This window comes from Triticum aestivum, chromosome 6B (assembly GCF_018294505.1).
Source record: "Triticum aestivum cultivar Chinese Spring chromosome 6B, IWGSC CS RefSeq v2.1, whole genome shotgun sequence".
NCBI lineage: Eukaryota > Viridiplantae > Streptophyta > Magnoliopsida > Poales > Poaceae > Triticum > Triticum aestivum.
Window position 1 is genome coordinate 271,113,953 of NC_057810.1, and position 17,412 is coordinate 271,131,364.

Sequence of the window (17,412 nt, forward strand, 5' to 3'; positions counted from 1 at the left end):
CCACGACAAGATATAATGTAGAAAACCCTTTAGGAAAGGGGGAGAAATTTCATGACATTACCCATACAACGGTGTTTGGATAATTGATAAAGAAAATTAGCATTGTGCTCCAAATGTTCCTGTTGAAAATCGGAGTACCATTGACATGCTTCGAGGTAGCATTGACATGGTCTTCAGGTGAAGATCAAACTTTGGAAACACGAAGGATCCATCAGGAATAACTTGTAGAATAAGTCTTACAATTTCCCCATGGATGAACGGATAACCTTGCTGAAAAGGAATCTGTAATGATAGGTCCTCCAGCCGAGGGGGGGGGGTGCTAGGCATGACATCATGTTACCGGGTCATCAAAGGATCAACATCATAACTCTTGGAAAATGTCCCAACCATCATATCCGACCAAGATTCAGATCCGATTGGTGTCATGATACCCCAGACTCAGGATGTCCGAGAAGAAAAACTGCGGCACATATCGACGAAATGACATTGTAAGATTCTCGGGAAATGAACTATGGGAGCGGGTTCCTGAAACAATAGTTCATCATTAAACCAAGGAGAGGACAAGGAGGTGTCTGGTGAACTCAACGGCAATTCACCGAGATTCCCAAAAGATGGATTTCCACCATTAAGTGAACAAGGAGATAACATTTGTCAGATCAAATGATATAAGGAAGTATGTTCGAGGAAAACATACACAATTAAACATTGGTTGGAAGGTGCGCCCGAAATGTGGATTGGGTTGCACGACCAATGTCAGAATGGTGATTCAATAAGCGAAGGACTTAGAATGAACTGTCGCCCATTCACTTCAAAGCAATAGGGTTGCTAGAAGTTTGGAATTCACACGTCATAGCTCCATTGTCGGTATTCCGGTTGAAAACAATACGGGACCAAGGAATGAACGAAGATGGCAAGAAGTATTATGATATCAAGAATTATTAAGAGGTGGTGAAATTCTCACCACATTCTTGACAAAAAGAGATGGTAATACTTCCGAGGTAAGGAAGATCAACTACTGGGTAGCAGTGATCTCAAGGTTTACACAAAACACGAACAAGTTGTGTTGAACGGAAGGCAAACATAGTGGTCGATGAGAACAGGAATCATCGAGGGGCAAGGATGGTATTACCCATCATGAATTCAATTGAATTCCTGGAAGAGCTCATAAGGTTGATGATGATCACGACACAATTGTCGAGAGATTTCATGCAGATGTATTCAACCAGCGACGACATCAAGTCAAAGGAATGATGAAGCAAGAGGTTATTGGAACCACAGTTACGAAACAAACTCGAACTCAAGCTTGTTGTTTGAGGTGAAAGGGTATGATGAGGAAAATCGATGTAAGGTTAGTTCATCGTCGAAAATTGGTGCTCCGAGAATAAGGACCAGGTAGCACCGTTAGAATCGTCACGACAATGATATAGCCAAACAGGCTAGGAATGGCGTGATCGGGTACAAACTCGTACTTATAGAAGCTTACTGAATAGTTGTCGAACCGTAGAGCGGACTCGGTTCAGATATCGGTGTCTTTGAGTGTTCAGTAACACAGAGCCCGCGAAAAATTGGAATCAGCGGGAAGGTAGCACTTGATGAAGAACTCATAAAAAGTTATGCAGTTCCATGATAATCTCGAGATACCAGGGGGTAATACCCGACACAAGATCAAAGTAAGGTTGGACTGGTGTATTGATCCATAGAAGACAATTGCTTTAACTTGTCCGAGAAATGAGATCAAAGAAGAACAATCATGGTCGGAACCACGGTTGCAAGGGATCAATTCACAGATACCATAGGTTAGTTATCAAGGAAATAGTTATTGTTACAAGAAGCTTTCATGATAGGATATATATCGCGTCCATGGGAATGAGCACAAGGTTCAAGGTCGACTCCCACTTCTCCAATGCATACCCTTTCATTCACTTCTCATTCTCAAAGAAGTTGTATGGTAGAAAATTATCTGCTAAACACTAGAAGGGTTGACTTGTCAAAATCTTTGGGTTCATACGATTTTTAAGGAAGGTGTAGGTTCAACGCAATGGGGCTTCTTAGAAACATATACCACAAGTTTCAGGAGTAAATATCACAAGCTCGAAAGCAGAGCAAGGTTGAGTAGGTATATGATACAATTTACCAAAGGCATTATGTATCCAAGGGAAGGCTCACAAGGTTATTGAATATGAAGGGCGTTGTCAGGTAAAATCCAACAATGGATCGGGCGATCCACAACGGAGCTGATGTGAGTATCGGTACTCAATCAGAGGAAGAAAGAATGCACGAGCATCATATTATAGGACAACTGAATAATTTGATGCTTAGATAACAAAGGAATTATGATTTCCAAAATAAAGGATCAGAAGCAGACGCTCTGACCAAGGATGGATAAGTTCAATAGACTTAGGGGCACAATCGACGGCAATTGATTGGTCAAGAACCAGCTCATGTTCAAAAATGACGTCTGAGCCGAAAGGAGGAATTCTAGGATCTGTTTGAGGATTGCGAGCATTCGCAACAAATCGAATCAATGGACTCAAATGATAATGACAATGGATGTCAACAAGATTACTAGACTTATGGGATTAACCATAATGCAAGTAATCAAGAATTTCAAGAGCAATAGGATGCTCAGGATTTTCGGAAGATCGAATGGTATTTCGAGGATTCGTGACATACATGCATCAACTAGGGATGAGTGGATACTCAGTAAGTGCGAGAAATTATCCGTAGGGGTATTCAGGCGACAAGGAACTGCAAGGCAGTAGGCACAAAAGGATTCTCGGAACATTAGAGAGAATTTCGGGGTATCTTGTAATAACAAGATCAACTAGGAATAAAAGTAAGAACGACATGTGTAAGTATTTATCCATAGGGATGTTTCGGTGGTAGGGAATTGCAAAAGCGACAGGCATAAGGTCTCGAGAGAATAACGGAGAGTATCTTCAAATCCTTCTGGTTCACGGAGCAATCACCTGTAGTGAGGGGTTCTCCGGGAGGAAGTAGTAACGAGATCCTAAAGTTAGATTTTAGTAAATTCATTAAACCCAAATAGAGGAGAGATCAGAGTCCCAGAGTAAAGATCGAGGAGTAAAAGATCCTAGTACCACCCAATGGCGACGTGTGCCCGTAAGGCACACAACCATGTTAGTAAAAGTTTTGCAATGTCTAGACTCGACTTCGGCCAAGGAGTTGGAAGGGGGATTCCTACAGGCAGTCGGCTCTGATACCAACTTGTGACGCCCCCGATTCAATCGTACACTAATCATGCACGCAAACGTGTACGATCAAGATCAGGGACTCACGGGAAGATATCACAACACAACTCTAAAAACATAAATAAGTCATACAAGCATCATAATACAAGCCAGGGGCCTCGAGGGCTCGAATACAATTGCTCGATCATAGACGAGTCAGCGGAAGCAACAATATCTGAGTACAGACATAAGTTAAACAAGTTTGCCTTAAGAAGGCTAGCACAAACTGGGATACAGATCGAAAGAGGCGCAGGCCTCCTGCCTGGGATCCTCCTAACTACTCCTGGTCGTCGTCAGCGGGCTGCACGTAGTAGTAGGCACCTCCAGTGTAGTAGGGGTCGTCGTCGACGGTGGCGTCTGGCTCCTGGGCTCCAGCATCTGGTTGCGACAACCAGAAAGAAAGGAAAGGGGAAAAAGAGGGAGAAAACCAACCGTGAGTACTCATCCAAAGTACTCGCAAGCAAGGAGCTACACTACATATGCATGGGTATATGTGCAAAGGGCCATATCGGTGGACTGAACTGCAGAATGCCAGAATAAGAGGGGGATAGCTAATCCTGTCAAAGACTACGCTTCTGGCAGCCTCCATCTTGCAGCATGTAGAAGAGAGTAGATTGAAGTCCTCCAAGTAGCATCTCCAAGTAGCATCTCCAAGTAGCATCTCCAAGTAGCATCTCCAAGTAGCATCTCCAAGTAGCATCTCCAAGTAGTATCTCCAAGTAGCATCGCATCGCCCTGTGGAAAAGCGATCACCGGGTTGTCTGTGGAACTTGGAAGGGTGTGTTTTATTAAGTATCCGGTTCTAGTTGTCATAAGGTCAAGGTACAACTCCAAGTCGTCCTGTTACCGAAGATCACGGCTATTCGAATAGATTAACTTCCCTGCAGGGGTGCACCAACTTACCCAGCACGCTTGATCCCATTTGGCCGGACACACTTTCCTGGGTCATGCCCGGCCGCGGAAGATCAACACGTCGCAGCCCCACCTAGGCACAACAGAGAGGCCAGCACGCCGGTCTAAACCTAAGCGCGCAGGGGTCTGGGCCCATCGCCCTGAGCACACCTGCACGTTGCGAGGGCGGCCGGAAGCAGACCTAGCCTAGCAGGCGTTCCAGTCCAATCCGGCGCGCGCCGCTCCGTCGCTGATGTCTGAAGTGCTTCGGCTGATACCACGACGTCGGGATACCCATAACTACTCCCGCGTAGATGGTTAGTGCGTATAGGCTCGTAGCCAACTCAGATCAAATACCAAGATCTTGTTAAGCGTGTTAAGTATCCGCGAACGCCGAACAGGGCCAGTCCCACCTCTCTCCTAGGCGGTCTCAACCTGCCCTGTCGCTCCGCCTCAAAGATCCACTCGCGGGTGCTCCACCAGCCGACCCGACTTTAGTCTCCACATGTATCATGTATAAAGTATAGTATATACCTGTGATCACCTCCCGAGTGATCACGGCCCGATAGTATAGCACGGCAGACGGACAAGAATGTAGGGCCACAGATGGAATACTAGCATCCTATACTAAGCATATAGGATTGCAGGTAAAGGTAACAATGGTAGTAACAAGGACAGGCTATGCATCAGGATAGATAGAACAGAAAGCAGTAACATGCTACACTACTCTAATGCAAGCAGTATAGAGAAGAGTAGGTGATATCTGGTGATCAAGGGGGGGAGCTTGCCTGGTTCCTCTGGCAAGAAGGAGGGGTCGTCAACTCCGTAGTCGAACTGGGCAGCAGCAGCGTCGGTCTCGTAGTCTACCGTAGATAAGAGGGGGAAGAAACAATGAATACAATGTAAACAAATGCATATCGATGCATGACATGACGAGTAACGATGCTAGGTGTGCCCAATCGCGGTAGTAGGTGATACCGACGAAGGGGGAAAACATCCGGGAAAGTATTCCTGGTGTTTCGCGTTTTCGGACAGATGAACCGGAGGGGGAAAGTTGCGTGTTTGGTATGTTAGAGGTGTGTGGTGGACGAACGGGCTGCGTATCCGGGTTCGTCTCGTCGTTCTGAGCAACTTTCATGTAGAAAGTATTTTCATCCGAGTTACGGATTAAAAGATATGATTTTCTAAAGATTTAACTCATTTTCAGGAATTTAATTAATTATTTAAATCCAGCATTATCCAGAATAGTAAATGATGACGTCAGCATGACATCAGAGTGATGTCAGCATGTCAAATGGTCGGTTGACTAGTCAAACCAGACGGATTGGTCCAGTGGGACCCACATGTCATTGACAGGGTACTAACAGAGTTTTTAGAACTAACTAAATAGGCTAATTAGTGGGTGGGGCCCGGTAGTCAGTGAGAGATTAGGTTTTAATTAATCTATTTAATTAATTAGCCAATTATCTATTTATTTTATTTGTTTATGGCATGGGCCCGCATGCCAGTGGCAGTAGCTGCCACATCAGCGCAGTTGACTTCGGTCAACGTGGCCAGTTGGGGCCCCAGGCCCACAGGCAGTGACCCCGGGGTGGGGCCCGCCTAACCACGTCGGCAGACGGTGCCCGAACGACGCCGGCGAGGGAAAACGCGGCGGCGGCGCACGGGAGGCCGCGAGATTTGGCTACAGCCACGAAAATTTACATGGGGGGTTGCGTTCAAACGGGGAGTCGATGTTGCGTCTACTAGGACCGGTGGCGTCGCCGGAGTTCGTCGAAGTTAATGGTGGCAAGCACCGAGGCGGATGCCGGAGCTCGGGCGTGGGCGGCTACGGCCAGGAGAGGCACAACCGGGGACAGGGATAGGTGCGTTGGGCCCCTAGAGACGTGCTGAAAACTACGACGCGGTCGCACGCGAGCCACGCTTGCGGTGGCCGCGACAGAGAGCTCGACCGCGGCGGCGGGAGGGTGAGCGCGACGGGGGAGCGTGCTACGGGATGCGGTGAGCTAGGAGGGGAGGAGGAGGAGGTTCAGGGGCTCACGGCCATTGCAGAGAGGGCCCGAGGAAGACTCGATGTGCTCGGGGCGGCGCGGATTCCGGCGATGGCGACGACGGAGCAGAGGAGGGAGACGAGGTCGCGCAGTCGCTGCAGGGGCTCCGAGTTCCAGCCCGAGGTGGCGGGAGGCGTAGGGGATGACGGCGGGGCTGTTGAGCACGTCGACGAGGTGAGGGAGGGTCGGTGGCCGCGTCGACGGCGAGCAGCGACGACGAGCTCAAGCGACTGAGGTCGGGATCGAGCGTGAGGAGAGGGGAGAGGTGAGGTGGATCTGATGGGAGGGGGAGATCTGGCAGGGGCGAGTGGGGAGGCGAACCCGAGGAGGCGCGGGTGTGGCATCCTTATCCATCCGCCGTCGACGGCGAAGAGGTTCGACGGGGGCGCGCCCCTGTTTAGGCGCGGTCGGTGGAACAGCGCACGGGGGGGGGGGGAGTGGGCTTGCGACGGTGGTCAGTCGGCTGGGCTGGCTGCCAGCTGGGCCGGTTGGCCCAGTGGGGGGGTCCTTTCCCTTTTTTTTGTTAGTTTTGTTTTGTTTTACTTTTCTTATTTTCTTCTGTTTTGGCTAATTGTTTGGGCACCAAATGAGTGTTGTGAAATATGAGAGCTGGCCCACAATTCACAGCAGTATAAATCCTACCACCAAAAACTAGTTTGGGTTAATTATCATTTCGCATTTAATTTGTATTAATAAAAAGGTTATTAAATAATGTTTTCAGCCACTGTTTGAGGTTGTTTAAGTCACTTATTAAATTTCAATAACATTGTTTACAATTTTATCATAGTCTCTGATTTATCTACTATTTATTAAACATTTTAGTTTTAATATTTGAAAACTTTTATTGTTTGCTTGATTTTGAATTTTGAATTATAATCAGTTTCGAACTAAGGCGAGATTAGAAACAATAATCGCGGTGACGTGGCATCATTAACGTGGGATTACTGTAGCTTAATTATCCGGGCGTCACAATCAGCCATTTGCAAAGATATTTCAGAAGGTGTCAACTTATTCAAATCAAGTCTACGATATAAAGAGAGAGGCATAACACTGACACCGGCTCCAAGATCACGTAAAGCAGTTCTAACATAATTTCTCTTAATGTAGCAAGGTATAGTAGGTACTCTTGGATCTCCAAGTTTCTTTGGTATTCCACCCTTAAAAGTATAATTAGCAAGCATGGTGGAAATTTCAGCTTCAGGTATTTTTTCTTTTATTAGTAATGATATCCTTCATATACTTAGCATAAGGATTTGTTTTGAGCACATCAGTTAAACGCATACGCAAAAAAGATGGGTATAATCATTTTAGCAAAGCGCTCAAAATCCTCATCATCCTTTTTCTTGGATGGTTTCAGAGGAAAAGGCATGGGTTTCTGAACCCATGGTTCCCTTTCTTTACCATGTTTCCTAGCAACGAAGTGTCTTTTATCATAACGTTGATTCTTTGATTGTGGGTTATCAAGATCAACAGCAGGTTCAACTTCTACATCATTATCATTACTAGGTTGAGCATCAACATGAACATTATCATTAACATTATCACTAGGTTCATGTTCATCACCTGATTGTGTTTCAGCATCAGAAACAGAGATATCATTTGGATTCTCAGGTGGTTCTGCAATAGGTTCTAGAAGTTTGCAGAGTCCTATCATTTTTCTTTTTCTTCCTCTTAGAAGAACTAGGTACATCAATATTGTTTCTCTGAGAATCTTGCTCGATTCTCTTAGGGTGGCCTTCAGGATACAAAGGTTCCTGAGTCATTCTACCAGTTCTAGTAGCCACACTAACAACATAATCATTTTTCTTACTATTCATTTCATCAAGCGCTTCTTTCTGAGCTTTAAGTACTTGTTCTACTTGAGTTGTAACCATAGAAGCATGTTTGCTAACATGTTTAAGTTCACCTCTAATATCAGCCATATAATCACACAAGCGTTTAATCATAAAGGTATTCTATTTTAATTGTCTACCAAAATAAGCATTAAAGTCATCTTGCTTAAACATAAAGTCATCAAACTCATCCAAGCACTGACTAGCAATTTTAGTAGGAGGGACTTCAACTTTATCATATCGATAGAGAGAATTTACCTTTACTACCTGTGTCGGGATATCGGGAGGTTCTTCATTAAATAAGTAATTGAGATCATATACTTCTTCAGCAGGCGGTAAATTAAGACCATGTATTTCTTCAATACGAGGTAAATTCTTAACATCTTCAGCTTTAATACCTTTTTCTTTCATAGATTTTTTTGACTCTTGCATATCTTTGGGACTGAGAAATAGAACACCTCTCTTCTTCAGAGTTGGTTTAGGAATAGGTTCAGTAATTGGCTCTGGAGCTGGCTCAAGAGGTAGCTCAGGAGGTGCCCAGTTATTTTCATTTGCCAACATATTATTCAATAGAATTTCAGCGTCATCCGGTGTTCTTTCCCTGAAAAGAGAACCAGCACAACTATCCAGGAAATATCTGGAAGCATCACTTAGTCCATTATAAAACATATCAAATATTTCAGGTTTCTTAAGAGGATGATCAGGCAAAGCATTAAGTAACTTGAGAAGCCTCCCCCAAGCTTGTGGGAGACTCTCTTCTTCAATTTGCACAAAATTGTATATTTCCCTCAAGGCAGCTTGTTTCTTATGAGCAGGGAAATATTTAGTAGAGAAGTAATAAATCATATCCTGGGGACTTTGCACACAACGAGGATCAAGAGAATTAAACCATATCTTAGCATCACCCTTTAATGAGAACGGAAATATTTTGAGTAAATAAAGGTAGCGCGATCTCTCATTATTAGTAAACAGGGCAGCTATATCATTTAACTTAGTAAGATGTGCCACAATAATTTCAGATTCATAGCCATAAAAAGGATCAGATTCAACCAAAGTAATTATATCTGGATCAACAGAAAAATCATAATAATCCTGATCAGGAACACAGATAGGTGAAGTAGCAAAAGCAGGGTCGGGTTTCATTCTATCTCTAAAAGATTCTTTACTCCATTTAACTAGCAACCTCTTAAGTTCCTGTCTATCCTTGCAAGCAAGAATAGTTGCAGAAGATTCAACATCAAAAAGATAACCCTCATGAATAGCAGGCATAGGTTCATCATCACTAACATCATCGTGTTCAGGTTCAATAATTTCTCTTTCTCTAGACCTAGCAATTTGCTCATCAAGAAATTCACCAAGGGGCACAGTTGTATCAAGCATAGAAGTAGTTTAATCATAAGTATCATGCATAGCAGAAGTGGTATCATCAATAACATGCGACATATCAGAATTCATAGCAGTAGTAGGTTTAGGTGTCGCAAACTTACTCATAACAGAAGGAGAATCTAGTGCAAGGCAAGATGGCAGTCCCTTACCTCCCCTCATAGTTGAGGGCAAAATAGTAGTTCGATCATCTTTCAAGTTCTTCATAGTGTCCAACAGATATAAATCCCAAGTGACTCAAAGAATAGAGCTATGCTCCCCGGCAACGGCGCCAGAAAAAGGTCTTGATAACCCACAAGTATAGGGGATCGGAACAGTTTTCGAGCGTAGAGTATTCAACCCAAATTTATTGATTTGACACAAGGGGAGCCAAAGAATATTCTCAAGTATTAGCAGCTCAGTTGTCAATTCAACCACACCTGGAAACTTAGTATCTACAGCAAAGTGTTTAGTAGCAAAGTAATATGATAGTGGTGGTAACGGTAACAAAAGTAAAGACAGTAAAAGTAATGTTTTTGGTATTTTTGTAGTGATTGTACCAGTAGCAACGGAAAAGTAAATAAGCGAGAACCAGTATATGGAAAACTCATAGGCACCGGATTGGTGATGGATAATTATGCCGGATGCGGTTCGTCATGTAACAGTCATAACATAGGGTGACACAGAACTAGCTCCAGTTCATCAATGTAATGTAGGCATGTATTCCGCATATAGTCATACATGCTTATGAAAAAGAACTTGCATGACATCTTTTGTCCTACCCTCCTGTGGCAGCGGGGTCTATTGGAGACTAAGGGATATTAAGGCCTCCTTTTAATAGAGAACCGGAACAAAGCATTAGCACATAGTGAATACATGAACTCCTCAAACTATGGTCATCACCGGGAGTGGTCCCGGTTATTGTCACTTATGGGGTTGCCAGATCATAACACATAGTAGGTGACTATAGACTTGCAAGATAGGATCAAGAACACACATATATTCATGAAAACATAATAGGTTCAGATATGAAATCATGGCACTCGGGCCCTAGTGACAAGCATTAGGCATAGCAAAGTCATAGCCACATCAATCTCAGAACATAATGGATACTAGGGATCAAACCCTAACAAAACTAACTCGATTACATGATAAATCTCATCCAACCCATCACCGTCCAGCAAGCCTATGATGCAATTACTCACGCACGGTGGTGAGCATCATGAAATTGGTGATGGAGGATGGTTGTTGATCACGATGGCGACGGATCCCCCTCTCCGGAGCCCCGAACGGACTCCAGATCAGCCCTCCCAAGAGAGATTAGAGCTTGGCGGTGGCTCCGTATCATTTAACGCGATGATTTCCTCTCTCTGATTTTTTTCTCCCTGAAATCCAATATATGGAGTTGGAGTTGGTGTCGGAGGGCCTCCAGGGGGCCCGGGGGGGGGGGGGGTGGGAGGGGCGCGCCCCCCACCCTCATGGACAGGGTGTGGGCCCCCTGGTCTTCATCTTTTGCGAGGATTTTTTTCCTAAGGTGTTCCGTGGAGTTTCAGGTCATTCCGAGAACTTCTATTTTCTGCACATAAAACAACACCACGACAGTTCTGCTAAAAACAGCGTCAGTCTGGGTTAGTTCCATTCAAATCATACAAGTTAGATTCCAAAACAAGGGCAAAAGTGTTTGGAAAAGTAGATACGACGGAGACGTATCAACAGACTTACCAACTGATGAGCCAAAGTAGCAAATTTCTTCTTCCTGGGAGGGGCGGACTCTATGTTGGTAGATCGATCTTTCATTTCTTCCTTCCATTTTATCTGTTCAAGTAGTTTCCTTTTCAAGTAGATAGGCTTTGATACCAGACTGGTGTGCATTCTATGCTTACCCAGTGAGCGAAGGAGCGAGCCTATTCCTCTATTCCGGTAGAGCCAATTCCTTTGAAGAATTGTTTACTTTCTTGTCTTTCCTCCAGTGAACAGAGTGGAAGACCAGGTATCTTCGTAGTTGGCTCTGGAATGATTGCTTGCAGGATTTCATATTTTCGAGTGATCAGCTTAGTTTGAAGAGATAGATAGGAGAAGCGAATGCCAGATGCGCGGTGTGCCAATCAGTCCAATTTCGTGAGATCGAGTCAAGATAAGAAGGCAAAATTCTTTGGAGTAAAGTCGCTTGGAAGAAAGAATAGCAATTGATCTAGCTATAGTATAGATAGAGTGTCAGATGAAATGCTCGACAAGGCAAGGAAACAGAACTTCCACATCCTCTGTTCACACTATCTGGATTGGAATTGGTTCTATCGAGATATACTGACTTGAAACAGGAATTTCTTGGTAACTGCTGCTTCTTTGAAGCAAGTGCTTTCGGGTTGGCTCTTCTGATATGTGTATTTGCTACCCATACGGAACAATTTCATTGATGAAAGATGGATGGCTATTCTCCACATTTGCCAACACAATGCACTTTTTCTTCTATTTCGTGATTCCTTTCTTTTTGTCGGCATTTGAAAATGGATTTCTCCTCCTGGTTTTAGTCACACATGTCTTTTCCACCTAGGAAGGATGCCCCTACGATCATTCCGTGCTCTGTCTTCGCCCGAGCGGTCCCCAGGGAAGGAAACCAATAATGGGAGTGTCAGGGTGGAACTTCATTAATGAAAGGATTTGCACTGCCCCACCGTGCCACAGGGACGAACTTCAATAGCCCATCATAGTACTCTCAGTCAGGGGGTTAGGGAACTCTTGAAGATATTGATAGAATAAAATTTCTTTTTCATAAGTTTCAGTGGACGCAGAGCCAACAAGTGCAGTTTTTCAGCGTAAGGTCAGGTTACAGAAAGGCCTATTTTGATAAGCAAGGCATTGCAAACAAATAGGTAGAGCAGAGAGCTAACCTAAGGAGCGAGCTTGTTGTAGTTGGTCTAAAGGGGGAAATAAAGGACTGTCCCGCTACTATTTCCTTGATTCCCTGGAAAGAAGGAAGACCGAGGGTAACTAACTCTTCCTTCTGAAAAATCTATATCCCAGCTCGTTTTCATCGAGCCTTCCCCCCGTTTGGAGTATAGCCAAGTGGTAAGGCATCGGTTTTTGGTACCGGCATGCAAAGGTTCGAATCCTTTTACTCCAGAGCATACTTATTCTAGAAAATAGAAAAAGAAAAAGAAAGTCTCATCCCTACCCTAATAAATAAATGAAAGTAGATTTACATTATTTTTGTATTTCTAGGGGGAATGTTGAGGCAAACTTATGATGCTGACAAGTTGGTTAGGTGCCGAGTTGGATTAGACATCGCAGGTTTCAGTTTACGAATTGGGAAGAGGTTAAGAACCTAGTGGAATCCACTGCGAGGGGAAGTGTTGAAGTGAAGAAAAGCCCCAATTTTGGAGAGGATTGTATAATTGGAGAGTAGAATTAGAGCAAAGCCATGATCTGGTAGCCGACTGGTACAAGTGCTAGACTGGAGCTAGACAAGAAGCGTTGAGCAGGAACTTGAGAAATTCCAGAAACCTTAGAAGAAACTGGATGTGGGGCAACAAGAAGGGCTTAGCCAGAATCTTGAAACAGGTATGATACCGGCACATATCATCCTGATGTGATGTACCTGAATTCATTCATGTTCTGTGGAGTCTTTCTTTTAATATTCTTATTTTTTCTCAGTTTAATTAGGAAGCAAATGCGGTTTCAAGATGAAGTCAACCTTGAAAAGGAATTCAATTAGCTGTGCAGTTACCCCTTTGATCTTGAATAATTGGTTGAAATGGATATTGTCTCTCACTTGAAAATAAGGTTGTTTCATTTAGAATTCAGCAAGTTTCTAAGAAAATTGTTGTTAAACAGGTTGACGTTCCACTGGGAATGGAAAAACAAAGGCTTTTGGCAGTTTGTGGATTGAGATGTGATTCGCTTTTTGAGTAATAGTTTCTTTCATCTGGTGTGCTCTTCGTGGAACAGGTAATAGGAAAAATTTGGTGCATTCTACTTTGTTGTTATGGTATTTACAATCATTGAATTGTTTGAACCTGACTCTCATTATCTGTCTTCATGGTCTTGAGGGTATTTTGGATATCGTGGAGGTAACTGACAATGAATTAGTCTCTTGCCTCAGCGATCTGAACACGAAGTTTCCAAAGCTACAAGAGTGCTTGGTTAAACGGTGCCATTAAGTTTCAACTGTCTTTAAACTTACTACTTCAAGTGCAATTATCAACTCCTTGCAAAATTGTTGGCTTTCTCATCTACAAAAGGAAACTCTAGTATTCAAGGAAACAGATAATTAGGTTCCACTCACTACGTCAACTAAAGCAACTGCATCTGGAGCACTTACCAGGGAAAATCGAATAAATAATGACGTAGTACGAGGGGATTTTTTTTCTCACTATTGCCATCCTGTGTTCAATTCCAATTTCGTAGTAGGAGACAGACTCAAAGTCAATAGATTCATGTCCTTTTCTATAGAAATAGGCTTGGTCAAGTGCTTAAAAAAGAGGTGACCCGAATGATTTCAATGAATTGCTCTTTGGTCAGATTGGAACAATTGGATTCGAAAGGAAAGAAAGACTGTGAATCAAGAGGGCCGCCCATGATCGATTGGATTCGGCAAATAAAGTAGAGGGCCCGCCCGTGTCACCACCAGTCCACCGAACCAGCTATAGATCGCTAACTCTCTTATCGACGCCTGGAACTTATGTACGAGTTAAGAATGAATTGTTCCCGAGTAGAGAGGGCGGGATAAGGATTCAGTAAGAAGGAGAGTCTACTTATGGAAATGCCATCCTCTCTTTCCTCAGTAACGGAGTGACTAGCTACCCCGACTTTTTATTCCAGTTCCATTCTTACTGGTGCAGGAGTCCAAAGTGCATCTTCCAACTCCCTAACTGCGTCTTCCATGAAGTTCGGGGGACCCCTCACATGCCGCTGCCCGTGAGACTCGCCTTTGTACACTTTGTGCATCGCTTCGACTAGACCCCGCTACTACCTTGTATCCAAATACCTGCGATCTAGGTCATTCTTTTTTAAGCCCTGCAAGCCTAATAGAACCTTGTTTCCTGGGCCAAGTCAGCCTATAAGTAAGTAGGGCTGAAGACAATTTCTTTGCTAGTTTTTCAATCTTCTTCCTTCTATGCTTAGAGTAAGTGGAAATGACCTCCTTGGTCAGCAAGTAAGCGAGCGGTAGTTCAGTCTTCGACAAGTGAGGCCGAATAGCCCCAGGTGTCCTTTTCATTCTAAACTAGTTGCTCTCGCTTGACTCTTCTAGTGAGCAAGCAAACTGGTCGCGGAACAGGGTCAGATGAAAGTAAGGAATGGGAATAGCACTCACTCATTGAAGGTAAGCCAGAAACAGGGGTTGTCCTCTCCCTTACTTAAGTCCTAGTCCAACTTTTCGTGCCCCAAAGGGGAAGTCAAGCAATAATGAGGGAACTTGACCCACACCTGACGAAAGAGTTTGGTTGCTCGAAGGAAGCAGAAGCAAAACCTGCTTTCTTTCTGTCCCAACCTCCAAGGGTTCCTCCCTGTATGACATAGTCCATTAGATTGGGGCAATGGTACGCACCTATGTTTGGTGTCCCCTCTCTCACTTCCTCGTCAGATCCTGGTCCCAAAGGGCAATACATTGAGTCGGAAAGACGGGGGGCATTCGTAAATTCCATTATGTAGCCGAACTAGCCCCTGGATCAGCTCTCATAGTGGGAGAATCAGAGTCAAGTTAGGCGCAAAAGAGGGGGTTGACATCATTCGTCGTGATTGGATCAATCAGACTCCCCCACAGGAAATGCCAAGGGGCGCCCTTTCTCATTATCATCTACCACCCATTTCTTCATAATCTGTTGCTGCCTTAAGTGTGTAAAGTAGGCTCAGCTTCTTAGGTTTCTAAATATCTTGTAGTAGCCGAAGGTAGTCCAGTCTGCTTGTTAGATTGAATTGAATCTTATATAACCTACGTAGCTAAAGAGAAAATCATAATAGTCTAAGTGGACCTCTCAAAGGTATAAATAAGTAGACATTAGTCTTACTGGTTCGGTCTTTTTCTTTTTTTGTTATGATGCCCACATTTCATACTTCTCAATTCTTATTTATTCAAGGGTTCGTATGTACTGAGTGACTCTAGGTCTATTCAGATGCAGCTTCAAGAGAGCTTTATTCGGCCTTTGTATGACCGTCTTCCCTTCTTGTCTATCTCCTTCGGTCAGGTAGTTCTGCTTCCGATGCCGGAGGAGCAGGGTGGGATAGAAGGGTAGTTTCTGAGTTCGAGATGTCTGAGCTTGGAGGTTCCGCTTCTCTAATGTGATAATAAAGCAACAAGCAACGCCGCTCCCGTGCACTCATCCCTTGCTTGTTCTTGAGCGCTAGTCATTCATCCCTAGCTGGGTTCTTGGGATATCTTGATTCTCTTTATGATGATGTAAGGGTCGGCAACAATGAATAAGGAATCGATCGGAAGTTCGCGCCAATCGATCTTCTGTAGGAGTAGGAGGTAGCACAAATCCCCTCTTTCTTCGTTTAGAAGAGTGCTGGACCTCCACAACGTCAAACCATAGAACACAGCTCCTTACGGTCGAACCATACGAAAGATGACTTTACCTTTTTCCTAGATAGTCTGAGTTCGAGCTACTCTAGTCTCCCCCGTTGACCTTCTTTCTTACATAGAATCCTCAATGAGTGGAAAGGACTCCCAGACTTGCTCCATAGTACTATACCATACAGAGCCGCGCCCTTGTGATATGATAAGAATAAAAGGGGCCAGGCCGCCCTCTTTTCTTTTCCGCACCAAGCCTTCTTGTAAAATCGGGTGTATAACTCAGTTGGTAGAGCATTGGGCTTTTAACCTAATGGTCGCAGGTTCAAGTCCTGCTATACCCAAAACAGAAAAAACCACTCTTGTATTCGTAAGGATGCATAGTAGCCTTCAAAGAGCACTCTTTGGCCTTGAGAAAAGCCCCTTTCTCATCAACATCTCGACTTCGCTCGTTGTTTGAGGTCATTATAAAGGAGATCAGATCTGTCCCGGGAATCGAAGGATACAGAAATATGGAATCGAGCACAGATTATAGGAAACAAGCAAAGAGAACAGGTTGGATCCCATCTTTAACTACACAGAGCAGCAACCTACTATTGATTGATGATCTTACCTTCCTGAGAGTCGAGGAACAGCAGATGAGATAGCCGAAAGGGGGGACCCCGGGTAATAGGTTTCCTTTTTGGGTTTAGGCTTGAGAGAAATCAGGAAATGAACTGAGCACTCCACAAGTATGGATTGGATTGTTTCATTCCGATACCAACTTTCATGCTGGAAGATAAGGTTGCCATACTGGGAAAGGGGGAAAGGAAATAGGATCCCCTCTCTTGTCTACAGGAATGAACTTGTCCTTGCCGACCACTGGCACTAGACTTAGGTTTGGCGCAATAGGTGACTTAGGTTGGGTTGTCTGGATCAATCCTACAACTAATAGCTCTATTTCCTTTTAATGGAACACTCACTAGATTCTGCTAAATAAGGATAACTGCAAAGATAAGCCGGGTCATCCGAAAATCAAGGAAATATTTCCTTGATTTTCTGCATGGCATATTTCCTATCATTTCACAACCTAATTTTTTTCTTAGTTAGATACTATAGCACCTTCCCTTCATGGGGAAATGTTTATATACCATCTAAATTCATTCATTCATTCATTACTTACTTGCTCTTCTTTCCCAGTGATCGGAATAGGGATTTCCATCGATTGTAGGCCCTCGATTGTAATGATGGTATCAATGAAAGATGAAATAACATGATACTATTTAAAGCAATGGTTGATAGAGCGAGGTCTAACCTTGATTGGGTAGACCGAGAAGCAAACCACTAAGCAACTGGACTGCAGCCCTAAGAAAACAAGTAGTTCAGAAAAGCAAGTTAGGAATACGGTGGCGATGCAGCAATGATACGCATTCCCGCAAGGGGTAGTGAAAGGCCATTAGGGGGAAGAGATAGGTTTCTTATTCTAAGCCAAATTACTATACCATAAGTAGATTACCATTATGAGATGACACTTGAGA

At 43.9% G+C, this 17,412-nt stretch overlaps 1 non-coding gene and 1 pseudogene across 1 annotated transcript; both read left to right on the forward strand.

Moving 5' to 3' along the window:
• The window catches only part of LOC123139164 (ATP synthase subunit a-like), a 41,158-nt pseudogene that overhangs the window by 1,880 nt on the left and 21,866 nt on the right, over positions 1–17,412 (forward strand).
• Positions 16,167–16,239, forward strand: TRNAK-UUU (transfer RNA lysine (anticodon UUU)). The gene has a single exon. It is a non-coding gene; the product is annotated as a tRNA-Lys (tRNA).